The sequence below is a fragment of the Hemitrygon akajei genome, chromosome 13, assembly GCF_048418815.1.
Source record: "Hemitrygon akajei chromosome 13, sHemAka1.3, whole genome shotgun sequence".
Taxonomy (NCBI): domain Eukaryota; kingdom Metazoa; phylum Chordata; class Chondrichthyes; order Myliobatiformes; family Dasyatidae; genus Hemitrygon; species Hemitrygon akajei.
The window spans coordinates 10,941,058-10,957,072 of record NC_133136.1 but is presented as its reverse complement, the minus strand read 5'-3'; the positions used below and the strand labels follow the sequence as shown (position 1 = coordinate 10,957,072).

The 16,015-nt window shown below is 43.4% G+C and overlaps 1 protein-coding gene across 5 annotated transcripts in view; it reads right to left on the bottom strand.

The window, feature by feature from the left end:
• The window catches only part of wdr7 (WD repeat domain 7), a 573,837-nt gene extending 559,282 nt beyond the window's left edge, over positions 1–14,555 (bottom strand). For 4 of the 5 annotated variants that reach the window (XM_073064129.1, XM_073064131.1, XM_073064132.1 and 1 more), the window contains exon 1: positions 14,435–14,548. The gene's annotated coding sequence lies outside the window, so the exon portion shown is untranslated. Of the gene's footprint in view, positions 1–14,434 lie in introns of all 5 variants that reach the window. The other variant, XM_073064130.1, reaches the window with a different exon arrangement.
• Between the last annotated feature and the right edge of the window lie 1,460 nt (positions 14,556–16,015).

Here is a 16,015-nt window from a genome sequence, read left to right as displayed (position 1 = left end):
TATTTATTATTATTTTGTATTTTTCTTATTTTTTGTATTTGCACAGATTGTTGTCTTTTGCACATTGGCTGTTCTCCCATCTGTGTTGTTTACAATTTTTCATTGACTCTGTTGTGTCTTCAGATGATTTTGTAATTGGAGGTCTGTTACCAGTTGAGCTGCACAGGATTCAGTGCACAGATGGATTTAAATGTAGAGGATATGAGTACAACCAGTAACTGCTAAAAGGAAGGCTTTATACCAAAAGGTATGGGAGCAGAATTAGGCTATTTGGCCCATCAAATCTACTCTGCCATTCCATCATAGCTATTTTATTATCCCTCTCGACAACATTTGCCTGCTTTCTCCCCATAATCTTTGAAACCCTTACTAATCAAGAACATATCTAACACTGCTTTAAACATATCCAATGGCCTCCGCAACATGCCCTTGATGAATTCCACAGATTTATCACCTTCTAGATAAAGAAATTCTTCCTCATCTCTGTTCTATAGGGATTCTGAGGTTGTGCACTTTGGTCCTACACTCCCCCACTATTGAAAACATCCTCTTCATGTCCACACCCTTTCTTAGATAAGGGGTCTAAAACTAGAGTCACAGAGAAGTGCAGCACAGAAACAGGCACTTTAGCCCCACTAGTTCATGCCAAAACCATTTAAACTGTCTACTCCCATCGACCTACACCAGGACCATTGCCCTCCAAAATCCTACCATCCATGTACCCATCCAAATTTCTCATACACATTGAAATCGAGCTCACATGCACCAACTACTTCGGCTGGCAGCTCATTCCACACTCTCATGACCCTCTGAGTGAAGAGATTTACCCTCATGTTCCCCTTAAACTTCTCACCTTTCACTCTTAGCCCATGACCTCTGGCTGTAGTCCCACCCAACCTTGGCGGAAAAAGCATGCTTGCATTTACCCTACCAATGAATTATGGACCTGTATTCCCAGATCCCTTTGTTCTACCACACTCATCAGTACCCGACTGTTCACTGTGTAAGACCTACCCCAGTTGGTCCTACTGAAGTGCACCTACTGAACCGCAGTTGGTCCTACTGAACTCACTTATCTGCATTAAATTCCATCTACTATTTTGTAGCCCAATTTTCCAGTTGATGCAGATCCCTCTGCAAGCCCTAATAGCCTTCCTCACTGTCCACTACACCCCCAATCTTGGTGTCATCTGCAAATTTGCTGATCCATTTAACCACGCGCATCTAGATCATTGTTAGAGATGTTGAACAACAAAGAACCCAGCACCAATCCCTGCAGCACACCACTAGTCACAGGCCTCCAGTCAGAGAAGCAACCCTCTACTACTACTCTCTGGATTCTCCCACAAAGGCAATGTCTAATCCAATTTACTATCCCATCCTGAATGCCCAGTGACTGAACCTTTTTGACCAGCCTCCCATGTAGGACCTTGTCAAATGCCTTATCGAAGTCCACATAGACAACATCCACTGGCTTGCCCTCAAACTTTCCTGATAACTTCCTCAAAAAACTCTATGAGATTGGTTAGACATGACCTACCACACACAAAGCAATGCTGACTATCCTTAATCAATCCATATCTATCCAAATACTTATATATCCAGTCCCTTAGAATACCTTCCAATAACTTTTCTATGATTGTTACCAGTGCCCCGTGCCAGTGAGGCCAGAACTAGGAAGATAATACAGTATAACACGTGGCTAAAGAGTTGGTACAGGAGAGAGGGCATAAGATTTTTGGATCATTGGGCTCTCTTTCAGGTAAGGTGGGACCTGTCCAGAAGAGACGGTTTGCAGCTGAACTGGAGAGGGACTAAAATCCTAGTGGGAGGTTTGTTAATGTTGCACGGCAGGGTTTACTCTAGAGTTGCAGGGGGATGAGAACCAGAGTGCCAGAACAATTAGTGGCAAGCTTGTGGAGGCAGAAGTTGTTAAGACCACAAAATCAAGAATCAAAAGGTTAAGCATGGTGCAGCCAGAGTCCTGAGCTGCGTGTATTTCAATGCAAGAAGTATTGTTGGAAAAGTGGATGAGCTCAGGGCTTAGATCAGCACTCAGAATTATGACATTGTAGCCATTAGTGAGACGTGGTTGCAGGACCATAAGACCATAAGACAAAGGAGCAGAAGTCGGCCATTCGGCCCATCGAGTCTCCTCCGCCATTTCATGATGAGCTGATCCAATCTCCCCTTTAGTCCCATTCCCCCGCCTTCTCACCATAACCTTTGATGCCCTGACTACTCAGATACCTATCAATCTCTGCCTTAAAAACACCCAATGACTTGGCCTCCACTGCCGCCCGTGGCAACAAATTCCATAGATTCACCACCCTCTGGCTAAAAAATTTTTTTCGCATCTCTGTTCTGAATGGGCGCCCTGCAATCCTCAAGTCCTGTCCTCTCGTACTAGATTCCCCCACCACGGGGGACAACTTTGCCACATCCACTCCGTCCATGTCTTTTAACATTCGAAATGTTTCTATGAGGTCCCCCTCATTCTTCTAAACTCCAAGGAGTACAGTCCAAGAGCGGTCAAACGTTCCTCATACGTTAACCCTCTCATTCCTGGAATCATTCTAGTGAATCTTCTCTGAACCCTTTCCAATGTCAGCACATCCTTTCTTAAATAAGGAGCCCAAAACTGCACACAGTATTCCAAGTGAGGTCTTACCAGTGCCTTATAGAGCCACAACATCACATCCCTGCTCCTATACTCTATTCCTCTAGAAATGAATGCCAACATTGCATTCGCCTTCTTCACCATCGACTCAACCTGGAGGTTAACTTTAAGAGTATCCTGCACGAGGACTCCCAAGTCCCGTTGTATCTCAGAACTTTGAATTCTCTCCCTATTTAAGTAATAGTCTGTCTGCTTATTTCTTCTGCCAAAGTGCATGACTGTACACTTTCCAACACTGTAATTCATTTACCATTTCTTTGCCCATTCCCCCAATCTATCCAAGTCTCTCTGCAGACTCTCTGTTTCATCAGCACTACCAGCCACTCCACTTATCTTTGTATCATCAGCAAACTTAGCCACAAAGCCATCTATTCCATAATCCAAATCGTTGATATACAACGTAAAAAGAAGCGGCCCCAACACGGACCCCTGTGGAACACCACTGGTAACTGGCAGCCAACCAGAATGGGATCCCTTTATTCCCACTCTCTGTTTCTTGCCAATCAACCAACGCTCTATCCACGTATGTAACTTTCCTGTAATTCCATGGGCTCTTATCTTGTTTAGCAGCCTCATGTGCAGCACCATGTCAAAGGCCTTCTGAAAATCCAAATACACAACATCCACTGCACCTCCTTTGTCTAGCCTACTTGTAATTTCCTCAAAAAAAATTGCACTAGGTTTGTCAGGCAGGATTTTCCTTTAAGGAAACCATGCTGAGTTCTGCTATTTTGTCATATGCCTCCAGGTACTCCATAACCTCATCCTTGACAATCGACTCCAACAACTTCCCAACCATCGATGTCAAGCTAACAGGTCTACAATTTCCTTTATACCTCCTTGCCCCCTTTTTAAATAGCAGAGTGACATTTGCAATCTTCCAGTCCTCCGGAACCAAGCCAGAATTTATCAACTTTTGAAGGATCATTGCTAATGCCTCCGCAATCTCCATTGCTACTTCCTTCAGAACACAAGGGTGCATTCCATCTGGTCCAGGAGATTTATCTACCCTTAGACTATTCAGCTTCCTGAGTACTTACTCTGTTGTAATTGTGACTGCGCATAATTCTCTTCCCTGACACCCTTGAATGTCCAGTATATTGCTGATGTCTTCCTCAGTGAAGACTGATGCAAAATACTCGTTCAGTTTCTCTGCCATCTCCTTATCTCCCATTACAATTCCTCCAGCATCATTTTCTATTGGTCCTATTATCTACTCTCACCTGTCTTTCACTCTTTATATACTTGAAAACGCTTTTAGTATCCTCTTTGATATTATTTGCTAGCTTCCTTTCATAGTTCATCTTTTCCCTCTTAATGACCTTCTTAGTTTCCTTTTGTAAGCTTTTAAAAACTTCCCAATCCTCTGTCTTCCCATTAATTTTTGCTTCCTTGTATGCCCTCTGCTTTGCTTTTACTTTGGCTTTGACTTCTCGTCAGCCACAGTTGCATCCTTTTTCCATTCAAAAATTTCTTCTTCTTTGGAATATATCTGTTTTGCACCTTCCTCACTTCTCGCATAAACTCCAGCCACTGCTGCTCTGCTATCCTTCCCGCTAGTGGCCCTTTCCAGTCAACCTTGGCCAGTTCCTCTCTCATGCCACTGTAATTTCCTTTATTTCACTGAAATACCGACTTCTCTTTCAGCTTCGGATTTCAACTTCTCTTTCTCAAATTTCACAGGAAACTCAATCATGTTGTGATCACTGCCTCCTAAGGGTTCCTTCACTTCCATCTCTCTAATCACCTCTGGTTCATTACACAATACCCAATCCAGTACAGCCGATCCCCTAATAGGCTCAACAACAAGCTGTTCCAAAAAGCCATCTCATAGACATTCTGCAAATTCTCTCTCTTGAGATCCAGTGCCGACCTGATTTTCCCAATCCACTCGCATGTTAAAATCCCCTACAATTATCATAACACTGCCCTTCTGGCAGGAGGGGCAGGACCGGCAGCTCAATATTCTAGGATTCCATTGTTTTAGATGTGACAGAGCAGGAGGGATTAAAGGTGTTACTAGTCAGGAAAATGGCACAGCAGTGTTCCGTGAGGACAGACTGGAGAACTTGACTAGTGTGGGGTTATGGGTGGATCTGAAATAAAAGGAAGGTATGATCATGTTAATGGGGCTATATTACAGACCACCCAACAGTCCTAGGGATTTAGAGGAACAAATTTGTAAAGAAGCTGTAGATTGCTGCAAGAATCCTTAACCCCAGTTCCCGGCCTTCTCCCCGTAACCTTTGATGCCATGTCCAATCTGCCTTAAATACACCCAACGACCTGGCCTCCACAGCTGCATGAGGCAACAAATTCCACAAATTCACCACCCTCTGGCTAAAGAAATTTCTCCACATCTCTGTTTTAAAACGCCATCCCTCTATCCTGAGGCTGTGTCCTCTTGTCCTAGACTCTCCCACCATGGGAAACTTCCTTACCACATCTACTCTGTCTAGGCCTTTCAACATTCTAAAGTTTTCAATGAGACCTAGAGCCATCAAACATTCCTCATATGATAACCCTTTCATTCCAGGAATCATCTTTGTGAACCTCCTTTGGGCCCTCTCCAATACCAGCACATCTCTTCTAAGATAAGGAACCCTAAACTGTTCACAATACTGAAGGAGAAGCCTCACCAGTGCCTTATAAAGCCTCAGCATCACATCCTTGCTCTTGTACTCCAGACCTTTTGAAATGAATGCTAACATGGCATTTGCCTTCCTCACCACCAACTCAAGCTGCAAGTTAACCTGCAGGGTGCTCTGCACAAGGACTCCCAAGTCCCTCTGCATCTCAAATTCCTGGATTTGCTGCCCATTTAGAAAATATTCTGCACAATTTTGAGAGTACGAAGATTGTATGCATATGTCAGAATAAAAGGTAAAGATGGCAAGTGCAGGGAACATTCCTGATTAAGAGTGTAAAGGTGGTGGATAGCAGGTATAGGCTAGTAGGAACAAATGAGGTGCTTATTGAATATAACAAATGCAAGAAAACACTTAAGAAAGTCAGGAATGCTAAACTAAGGCATGAAGTTGCTCTAGCATGCAAGGTGAACGAGAATCTGAAGAGATACTGCAGATACGTTAAGAGCAAAAGGATTATAAAAGTTGGTTCTTTGGAAGACCGTGTGAGGAGGCAAAAGTTGGAGATCTTCAATGAATACTTTGCACCTGTATTTACTCAGGAGGTAGATACAGAATCTATAGAAGTGAGGAAACGTGGCATCAACGTCATGGCTCCTGTCCAGATTACAGAGGAGGAGGTGTTTGCTTCCATCAGATCAGGGTGGATACATCCCCAGAACCTGACAAGGTGTTCGCTTGAACCCTGTGGGAGGCATGGGAGGCATGGGAGGCAAGTGCAGAGATTGCTGGAGCCCCTGGAGAGTTATTTAAAATATCCTTAGAGACCGGAGAGATACCAGAGAATTGAAGGATAGCCAATGTTGCTCTGCTGTTCAAAAATTGCTCTAAACATGAACTGGAAATTATAGGCTGATGAATCTGACATCAGTCAGAAGGTCCTTTAATTTATCACCTAACTCCCTGAACTACCTATGGCAAACAGGGAACTCTGCACTGGCTCCTTAACCACTTTCCCCTTCCTGTCACACAGTTTCCTATGTCTTGCACCTTGGGTGTAACTTTATGTCCTATCTATCACCCCTTCAGCCTCCCAAATGATCCAGAGTTCATCCAGTTCCAACTCCTTAATGAAGTAGTGGGAACTTATCCCTACTACACCCCCCACCACCAACTGGGACAACATTTACTGAGGCTGTGGGAAGTATAGACAGAATTCATGGAGGGGAGACTGGTTCCTGGGGTGTGCTGAGCTCTGTTCACAACTCTGCAGATTCCTGTGGTCACGTGCAGAGCAGTTGCTGTACTAACATTATACAGTTGCAAGAAAAAGTTTGTGAACCCTTTGCAATTACCGTAGATTCCGGACTACAGAGCGCACCTGATTTTTAGCCGCTGGCACTAATTTTAGAAATAAAATCATTTTTTTAAATGTAAAGGCCGCACCGGATTTTAGGCCGCACCGGATTTTCGGCCGCAGGTGTCCCACGTTGTAATATGAGATATTTACACAGAAAGATATTACACGTGAGGATTTTTTTAACTTTTAATTAAATCCATATGGTAACAAAAACAAATACATATTGCAAATGCTTTTTTTCGAACCGTGCCCGTACGCGGCTACTTTTAAATATACGTTGCGTATACTTCTTTACTGAACAACATTCCAATATCTCCTAACGACTGGTAAAAAATATATATACTGCAGCCTACCAGGAAAAGTTATTGATACCTTTAACTTAAAAGCAGAGTTCGCTCGGATCCAAAGCCGCTCGCGGAATCCGCTCCCCCCCTCCTTTCCGTTTCATCGCAAACGGCATTTAAAAGCAGATTTCGCTCGGATCCAAAGCCGCTCCGCCGCTCGACCCCCTCCTTTCCGTTTCATCGCAAACGGCATTTTCCCACAAGACGCCGCGAAACCGGGTGTGTCGTCATAGCATCCCGCGATGTAGTACAGAAAACAAATATAGTTTAAACTAAGAGGGTAGGTAGCACAATGCTTCGAGTGTTTTCCATGTTGATGAGGGTGAGTACAAATGACTGATTTACAATAATTTAATTGTGAAAGTGCGCTTGATTTATCGTACAATTTCATTGGACCTCTGTGAACTACTCATCAATTTTATTGGTCTACTGTTACGAGGCAAAATGTTTACGAGGCGGCATGAAAAAAAAATGCATTAGCCGCTCCGGATTATTGGCCGCAAAGTTCAAAGCTGTTCAAAATGTGGGAAAAAAGTAGCGGCTTAAAATCCGGAATCTACGGTACCTGGGTTTCTGCATTAATTACTCATGAAATGTGGTCTGATCCTCATCTAAGTCACAATAATAGACAAACACAATCTGCCTAAACTAATAACACACAAACAATTGTACATCTTCTCATCAATACTGAGTACACCATTTAAATGTCAATTGCATCAGGGCTAAAAGTGAAGGAGGAATATAACCAGTGCAAAGAAAAGAGGTGAGACGTGAGACTGGGAGAGTTTAACCTGACATTGAACTCCACTTTTCTTTCCACACATGCTGACTTGCAAACTTCATCTTATTTCTGTTTTTATTCCTAATTTCCCAAATCAATACTAATTTGTTTTCATAAAACAACGAAGGAAACAAACTGATAAATGGGAGCAAACACGAGGAAATCTGCAGATGCTGGAAATTCAAACAACACACACAAAATGCTGGTAGAACACAGCAGGCTAGGCAGCATCTATAGGGAGAAGTGCTGTCGACGTTTCGGGCCGAGACCCTTCGTCAGGACAAATAAATGGGATATCATTTTTACCTCTGAGCAATGTGACAGAATTTGATAGAAGGGTGAGATAGTAATATTGAAGGACAGCACATGGCACAGCAGTTCACACAATGTTTTACAACACCAGTGACAAGTTCAGAGTTCAATTTCCACCATTATCGGTAAGGAGGCTGGACCGTGGCTTTCCATGGGTGCTCCGTTTTTCTCTCACATTCCACCAACACATACAGTTTTGGTTTAGGGTATTGTCGACATGCTCTATTGGTGCCAGAAGTGTGGTGACACTTACAGTCTGCCCATCACAATCCTTGCTGATTTAATTTGTTATGTACCCCGTAACTGGGTGTCTGACCAGCAGAGAAAGAAGAATCCGTTGGAGTCTGGTGGTACCAAAACTAAAGGTGTTTATTAGTAAACTACACAATACAGTATCAAAAATGCAAATATATATATAAAACAAGTTAGCAGTAATAAACTTAAAAGTGTAGGAATAATAATAAGCAATAATAAACAAGCTCTATCGATGTCTAGGGGTAAATGAATTGTCATAGTAAAGTATAAAGTTCAGTTCAGTTCATACATGCTGAGGTAGTTATGGTTGTTGTGTCGTAATTGTTGGAGAGAGAGAGAGAGAGCAAGAGATTAGGCAGCTGCAGCAGGCAAACCTGTGGCTTTCTTAACCCATCGTGTCGTTGTGGCCATTCAGTTATGACCCCTCTGTTCTTCAGCTAGACCGTTCTTCTGTGGTGGACTCGTCACTCTGGCATGAGTAGACACACACACACAAGTACCCACAGGCCCTGCTGTCACACTGTGAGCTTTATTGACCGATCTCCTGATTCGGTCTCCGAAACCCCCACCTTTCTGTGGGTTCACAACACTCAGTCAGTGTCCACTGGTGTGTCTGAAGGGTGTCTCCCCAGACCTGTCTTTTATCCCTACTAACGGGGTCTCAGCTATCCATCAACACTGAATGACTGTGTCCATCAAATCAGGCCACTCCTGCTGTCTTCTGAGGAACATTAACAAGCAAAGTAAAGTCCTTGTAGTGAAAGGTCAATAATCCAGGAAGAGTCAAAATACAATAAATCAACAGTCTCTCTCTCCCTCTTATCTGCAGCAGATGTTCTTGCCTGGGCTTCATCTCTCTCTCTCTCTCAGTAGCAGCATAGCAACAGCAATAGTTCATAGTTCTCGGAGGGGGGAGGAATGGTTAACTCGGCACCCCATTTCCATCAGGTCTGTTCATCACTCATAACAAATTTGACACAAAACAATGCTTTTCACCGTTTGTTTCGACGTACATGTGACAAATAAAGTTAATCTTAAATTTTCTTGGGAGGAAACTCACTGTCAGAGAGAACGTATAAACTCCACTCATAAAACACTGGATGTCACGATTAAACCTGGGTTACTAAAGCTGTGAACCAGCAGTGAAAAGCTTGGAGGATGTTTCCATTAACAGAAGAGTCTAGGACCAGAAGGCACAGCCTCATAATAGAAGGACACCCCTTTAGAACAGAGCTGAGGAAGAATTTCTCTAACCAGAGGATGGTAAATCTGTGTAATTCATTGCCACAGACAGCTGGAGGACAAGTCAATGAATATATTTTTTTTAAAGTTTTTTTATACATTTTCTACATAACTACAGATTAAAAAACCCCAGATCGAAATGAAGAACATTGATACAGTGCAAAAATAAACATACAATAATAATATGATTCAAAGAAAGATCATTGAGAAAGCACCCAAATTGAGGACATGTAAAATTAGTATCCTCCCCAAGCCCCGCAACAAACAAAAAAAAACTCCAGACCAACCACAACACAGTATAGGGAATATAAATCAGGACAATCAAACCCCCAAAACTGTAAATACACTTAGCAACAGAAGATATTAATGCCTACTACCAACAAAAAAAGGAGCTGAAAGCAAGGGACCAAAAAAAAACCCTAGTTAAGAGGAAGGTTATGAAAGTACTCAATAAAAGGTCCCCAGACCTTATGGAACTTTAAATCCGAATTAAGAACTGAATAATGAATTTTTTCAAGGTCTAAGTAGGCCATAATATCGTTAAGCCATTGAGCATGCGTGAGCGGGGCAACATCTCTCCATCTAAGGAGGATTAAACGTCTAGCCAGGAGAGAGGCAAAAGATAATATTCGACACTTAGTCGAACTCAGACGTAAATCTGTCTCGCCCCAGAAACCGAACAAGTCACTGAATATATTTAAAGAAAAGGTTGATAGGTTCTTGATTAGTAAGGGAGTCAAAGGTTACCAGAGAAAGAAGGAGAAAGGGGTTGAGAGAAATGCTCTCTGTCACAGAGAGATAAAACTGAGCCATGACGGAATGGCAGACTCAATGAGCTGAATTGCCCTAAATTCTGCTCCAACGTCTTATGGTCTTTTAATTAAAGGCCCCACCCACCCACCAACAAACTTTGCCTGAAAGCACATACAGTTGGCCCTCCTTATCCATGAGTTCCGCATGTGCAAATTCAACCAACCACGAATCGAGAAAACCCGGAAGATCTCTTCCAGAGCTTGTTGTTCAAGCATTATTCACTTTGCGTCTCATTTGTTCGCTGCTTGTGTTGTGAGCGAGGGGAACATGTACAGTTATTTTTCTTGTCAATATTCCCTAAACATTGCAGTATAACAACTATTTACATAGCATTTACATTGTATTAGGTATTATAAGTAATCTAGAGATGATTTTGCAGGGCAACAAACAATCTGCAAGAAAAACTTAGCTTATCAAGTTAATTATGATCAAAATGCAAACTAAACTTATTATCAAAGTATATATATCACCATATACAACCCTTACATTCATTTCTTGCAGACATTCACAGTAAATACAAAGAAACAAAATAATAATAAATAAATAAGCAATAAATATTGGGGACATGAGATGAAGAGTCCTTAAAATTGAGTCTATAGGTTGTGGAAACATTTCAGTGATGGAGCAAGTGAAGTTATCCCTTCTGGTTCACAAGCCAGATGACTGAGAGTTAATAAGTGTTCCTGAACCTGGTGGTGTGAGTCCTGAGGCTCCTGTACCTTCTTCCTGATGGCAGCAGTGAGAAGAGAGCATGACCTGAGTGGTGGGGATCTCTGATGGTGGATGCTGCTTTCCTGCGACAGTATTCCATGTAGATGTGCTTAATGGTTGGGAGGACTTTACCCGTAATACACCAGGCTGAATCCACTGACTTCTGTAGGCTCTTACATTCTTGAGCAATGGTATTTCCATACCAGGCAGTGATGCAACCAGCAGGTATATGAACCACCACTCATCTATAGAAGTTCGTCAAAGTTTTTAGATGACGTGTTTAATCTTCACAAACTTTGAAGGAAGTAGAGGTGCTACCATACTTTCATTGTAATGGCACTTATGTGTTTGGCCCAGGACAGATCCTTTGAAGTGATAACACTGAGGAATCTACAGTTGCTGACCCTCTCCATCTGAAGACTGGCTCAAGGACCTCCGGTTTCCGCTTCCTATTGTCAATAATCAGCTCCTTGTTCTTGCTGACATTGAGTAAGAGGCTATTGTTGTGGCACCGCTCAGTCATATTTTCAATCTCCCATCTATATGCTGATACACCACCACCTTTGATTCAGCCAATGACAGTGGTGTTGTCAACAAACTTAAATATGGCATTGGACCTATGCTTGGTCTCATAGTCAAAGAGTAGAGTAGAGGGCTAAACACACAGCCTCATGATGCACCAGTGCTGATGGAGATTATGGAAGAGATGTTGTTGCCAATCCAAACTGACTGAGGTCTATAAGTGAGGAAAGCGAGGATTCAAATACAGAAGAAGATATTGTGGTCTACATCTTGGAGCTTATTGATCTATGGGATGAAAAGAATTGTCAATGATTCCAGTTGAAACTCTGCATCACATTACTTGACCTAAAACATGGACATTTCATTTCCTCCCAGAGTTGCTACTTGACCTACTATGATCTACTGAGTTCTTCCATGATTCCAGCATCTGCAGTCTTTTGTATTTCCACTTTCAGTTTTCTGATCTTCACTTCTCAAAACTGAGCTTCTCCAATTCTAGCCCCTTGAATATCTGTGAATTTAAAGGCAGCGAGGAAGTCCACCTCTCCTACAAATGACCAGGTGCTGTGTCTTACCGTGGCCGATGTGAGAAGAACCCTGTGCAGGGTCAAGCCACGGAAGGCTGCTGGACCAGACAATACTCCTGGTAGAGTGCTTAGAGGATGTGCAGACCAGCTAGCAGATGTTCTCACTGACATCTTCAACATCTCCCTGAGCAGCACCACCGTTCCAATGTCCTTCAAAGCCGCCACCATTGTCCCCGTGCTGATGTGTCCTGCCTAAATGACTACCGTCCCGTTGCCCTCACATCCATCATCATGAAGTGTTTCGAGAGGCTCGTCATGAGGCATATCAAGACCCTGCTGCCCCCCTCACTGAACCCCCTGCAGTTTGCCTACCGTCCCAACCGCTCAACAGATGACGCCATTGCCATCACCCTCCACCTGGCCCTAACCCACATGGACAAAAAAAGATACATACGTTCGGATGCTGTTCATAGACTTCATTTCAGCATTCAACACAATCATCCCTCAGAAACTGACTGGAAAGCTGAGCCTACTGGGCCTGAACACTCCCTCTGCAACTGGATCCTAGACTTTCTGACTGGGAGACCTCAGTCAGTCTGGATCGGGAGCAGCATCTCCAACACCATCACACTCAGCATGGGGACCCCCCAGGGCTGTGTGCTCAGTCCACTGCTGTTCACTCTGCTGACACACGACTGTGCTGCAACACACAGCTCGAACCATATCATCAAGTTCGCCAATGACACAACCGTGGTGGGTCTCATCAGAAAGAAGGACGAGTCAGCTTACAGAGAGGAGGTGCAGCGGCTAACGGACTGGTGCAGAGTCAACAACCTATCACTTAATGTGAACAAAACAAGAGATGGTTGTTGACTTCAGGAGGGCACGGAGTGACCACTCCCCACCGAACATTGATGGCTCCTCGGTAGAGATCGTTAAGAGCACCAAATTTCTTGGTGTTCACTTGGCAGAGAATCTCACCCGGTCCCTCAATACCAGCTCCATAGCAAAGAAAGCCCAGCAGCGTCTCTACTTTCTGCAAAGGCTGAAGAAAGTCCATCTCCCTCCCACCTTCCGCCCATCCTCATCACATTCTACAGGGGTTGTATTGAGAGTATCCTGAGCAACTGCATCACTGCCTGGTTCGGAAATTGCACCATCCTGACTGAGAAGGTCATCGGGGTCTCTCTTCCCGCCATCACAGACATTTATACTACACACTGCATCCGCAAAGCAAACAGCATTATGAAGGACCCCACGCACCCTTCATACAAACTCTTTTCCCTCCTGCCATCTGGGAAAAGGCACCGAAGCATTCGGCTCTCACAACCAGACTATGTAACAATTTCTTCCCCCAAGCTATCAGACTCCTCAATACCCAGAGCCTGGACTGACACCTTACTGCCCTATTGTCCTGTTTATTATTTATTGTAATGCCTGCACTGTTTTATGCACTTTATGCAGTCCTGGGTAGGTCTGTAGTCTAGTGTAGTTTTTTTTCTGTGTTGTTTTCACATAGTTCAGTCTAGTTTTTGTACTGTTTCATGTAACACCATGGTCCTGAAAAACGTTATCTCGTTTCTACTGTGTACTGTACCAGCAGTTATGGTCGAAATGACAATAAAAAGTGACTTGACTTGACCTGATATTTCTTTGGCAGATTCTCTAAGTTCTCTTCATTTAAAACTGACCAAAGCTGTGTCTCAGAGGCAAAGTTAGCTAGATAATGATCAACTATGAAATATGAAACAACTTGTCTGAAGCTACTACGTGAATAGGCATTACATAAGCTGTTACTGAGTCTTATGAAGTCTTAGCGTTTTTAAGACGGGTGAGATCAGTTAAACCAGAGCACAGACCCACCCACTAAACGGAATGCCAAGTAGATTAGTTATGAGAGGGGGCGAAAAACTGTAGTTTTTGAGTGAAAGATCATATTTGTGAGCTTTGACTTCATTTTAAACGTGTAAAACCTACTGCCCACAATAAACACTCTGACATCTGATTTTTTTTTTGATTTTGAGTCAATCCCGCGGTAATCAGCGTTGACAGTCATAAAGGACACAGTACAGCGCTAAATTATAAACATTTTCCATGAATTAAACCACATAAAAAAGAAATGTACATTGATTAGGAATAACAATATTTCAAAACATTGCGGTTCCTTCCATTGCAGTCCAGGCCTGATTTAAAGCCCAGCTCCACCATCGCCTTATCGGAAATAACACAGAACACACAGTTTATAAACACCGTGGGTCGGGGTCACTCGGCTCCAATTTGATGTGACTGGTTGACTCACCTGCTGGATACTTCCTTCCAGTTTCCTTCATAGCCTGGCTCACTCTGCTCTCAGTTCCTTCACTGGGTCACCAGCAGCAACCGCACTCACTCCGCGGAGCTGCTGCTGCTGCCTGTCGCAGCCTGGCACCGGTCTCCTTCCCTATAGCCTCCCTCTGCAGCGCCCCCTGCAGACTCCGCCCACAGCTACCTTGCAGACTCAGCCCACAGCTCCCCTTACAGACTCCGCCCACAGCTCCCCTTACACTCCGCCCACAGCTCCCCTTACAGACTCCGCCCACAGCTCCCCCTACAGACTCCTCCCACAGCTCACCCTACAGACTTCTCCCACAGCTCCCCCTACAGACTCCTCCCACAGCTCTCCCTACAGACTCTACCCATCTTCTTCAGAATCACCTGTGTGGTATTGGAGTAATATACACACAGAAAAGGCAAAAATATTTTACACCACAACCAATTCAGAATCGGGTTTATTACCACTGACATAAATTTACAGAATCAGAATCAGATTTGCTTTCACTGGCACACACAAAATACAGGATGAACTCAGCAAGTCAAGCAGCACATACGAAGAGGATGAATTTCAGGTTGTATACATACTCTAATATTAAATGTACTTTGAAACCTTTGACATGACTGGAAGTTGGAGAAATTGATGTTCAAGTCATCAAATTGGAGGCAACCCAAAAAGGATAGAAGATGCCACTCCTCCAACCTGAAGGTGGCTAGAGAGGGTCTGCATTTTTCTCCACATGGCTGAGACTGTAACACTTAGAAAACATGGCATGAATATCAATTTCTCCAACTTCCAGTAATTTCTCCTTCCACCCTTCTCTCCTCTTACATTCCCCTTTCTGGCTCCCCTTTTACCCCTTCTCTTCTCCTCACTTGTCCTCTGGTACCCATCTTCTTTTCCTTTCTTCCATGGTCTACTTTCCTCTCCTATCAGATTCCTTCTTCTTCAGCCCATTACTTCTTCTCCCTATCACCTCACAGCTTCTTACTTTGTACCCACCTTCCCCCTCACCTGGCTTCACCTTTAACCTTCCAGGTTGTCCTCCTTCCCTTCCCCCCACCCTCTTGTTCTGGCTTCGTCCCCCTTCCTTTCCAGTCCTGGCCCCAAGTGTCAAATATTTATTCCTATCCATAGATGTTGCCTGACCTGCTGAGTTCTAACCAGCATTTTGTGTGTGTTACCTTAGATTTCCAGTATCTGCAGAATCCTTTGTGTTTATTATCATTGATATGTGCAAGAGAGGAATAGTGAGGTAGTGTTCATGGGTTCAATGTCCATTCAGAAATCTGATGGCAGAGGGGAAGAAGCTATTCCTAAAACATTGAGTGTGAGCTTTCAGACTCCTGTAAATCCTCTCTGATGGTAGCAATGAGAAGAGGGCAAGAGCCAGTTGATGAGGGTCCTTATTAACATTGATATATGATTACTAAACTAATACCTACAAAAGGCAGTTTGAGATAAATAGTTGGACAGAACATATGTAGTGACATTTGTCGTTCTGTGGCAGCAGCAGTATAGTGCAAGACGTAAAAATCACTATAAGTTGCATTAAATAAATAAATAATG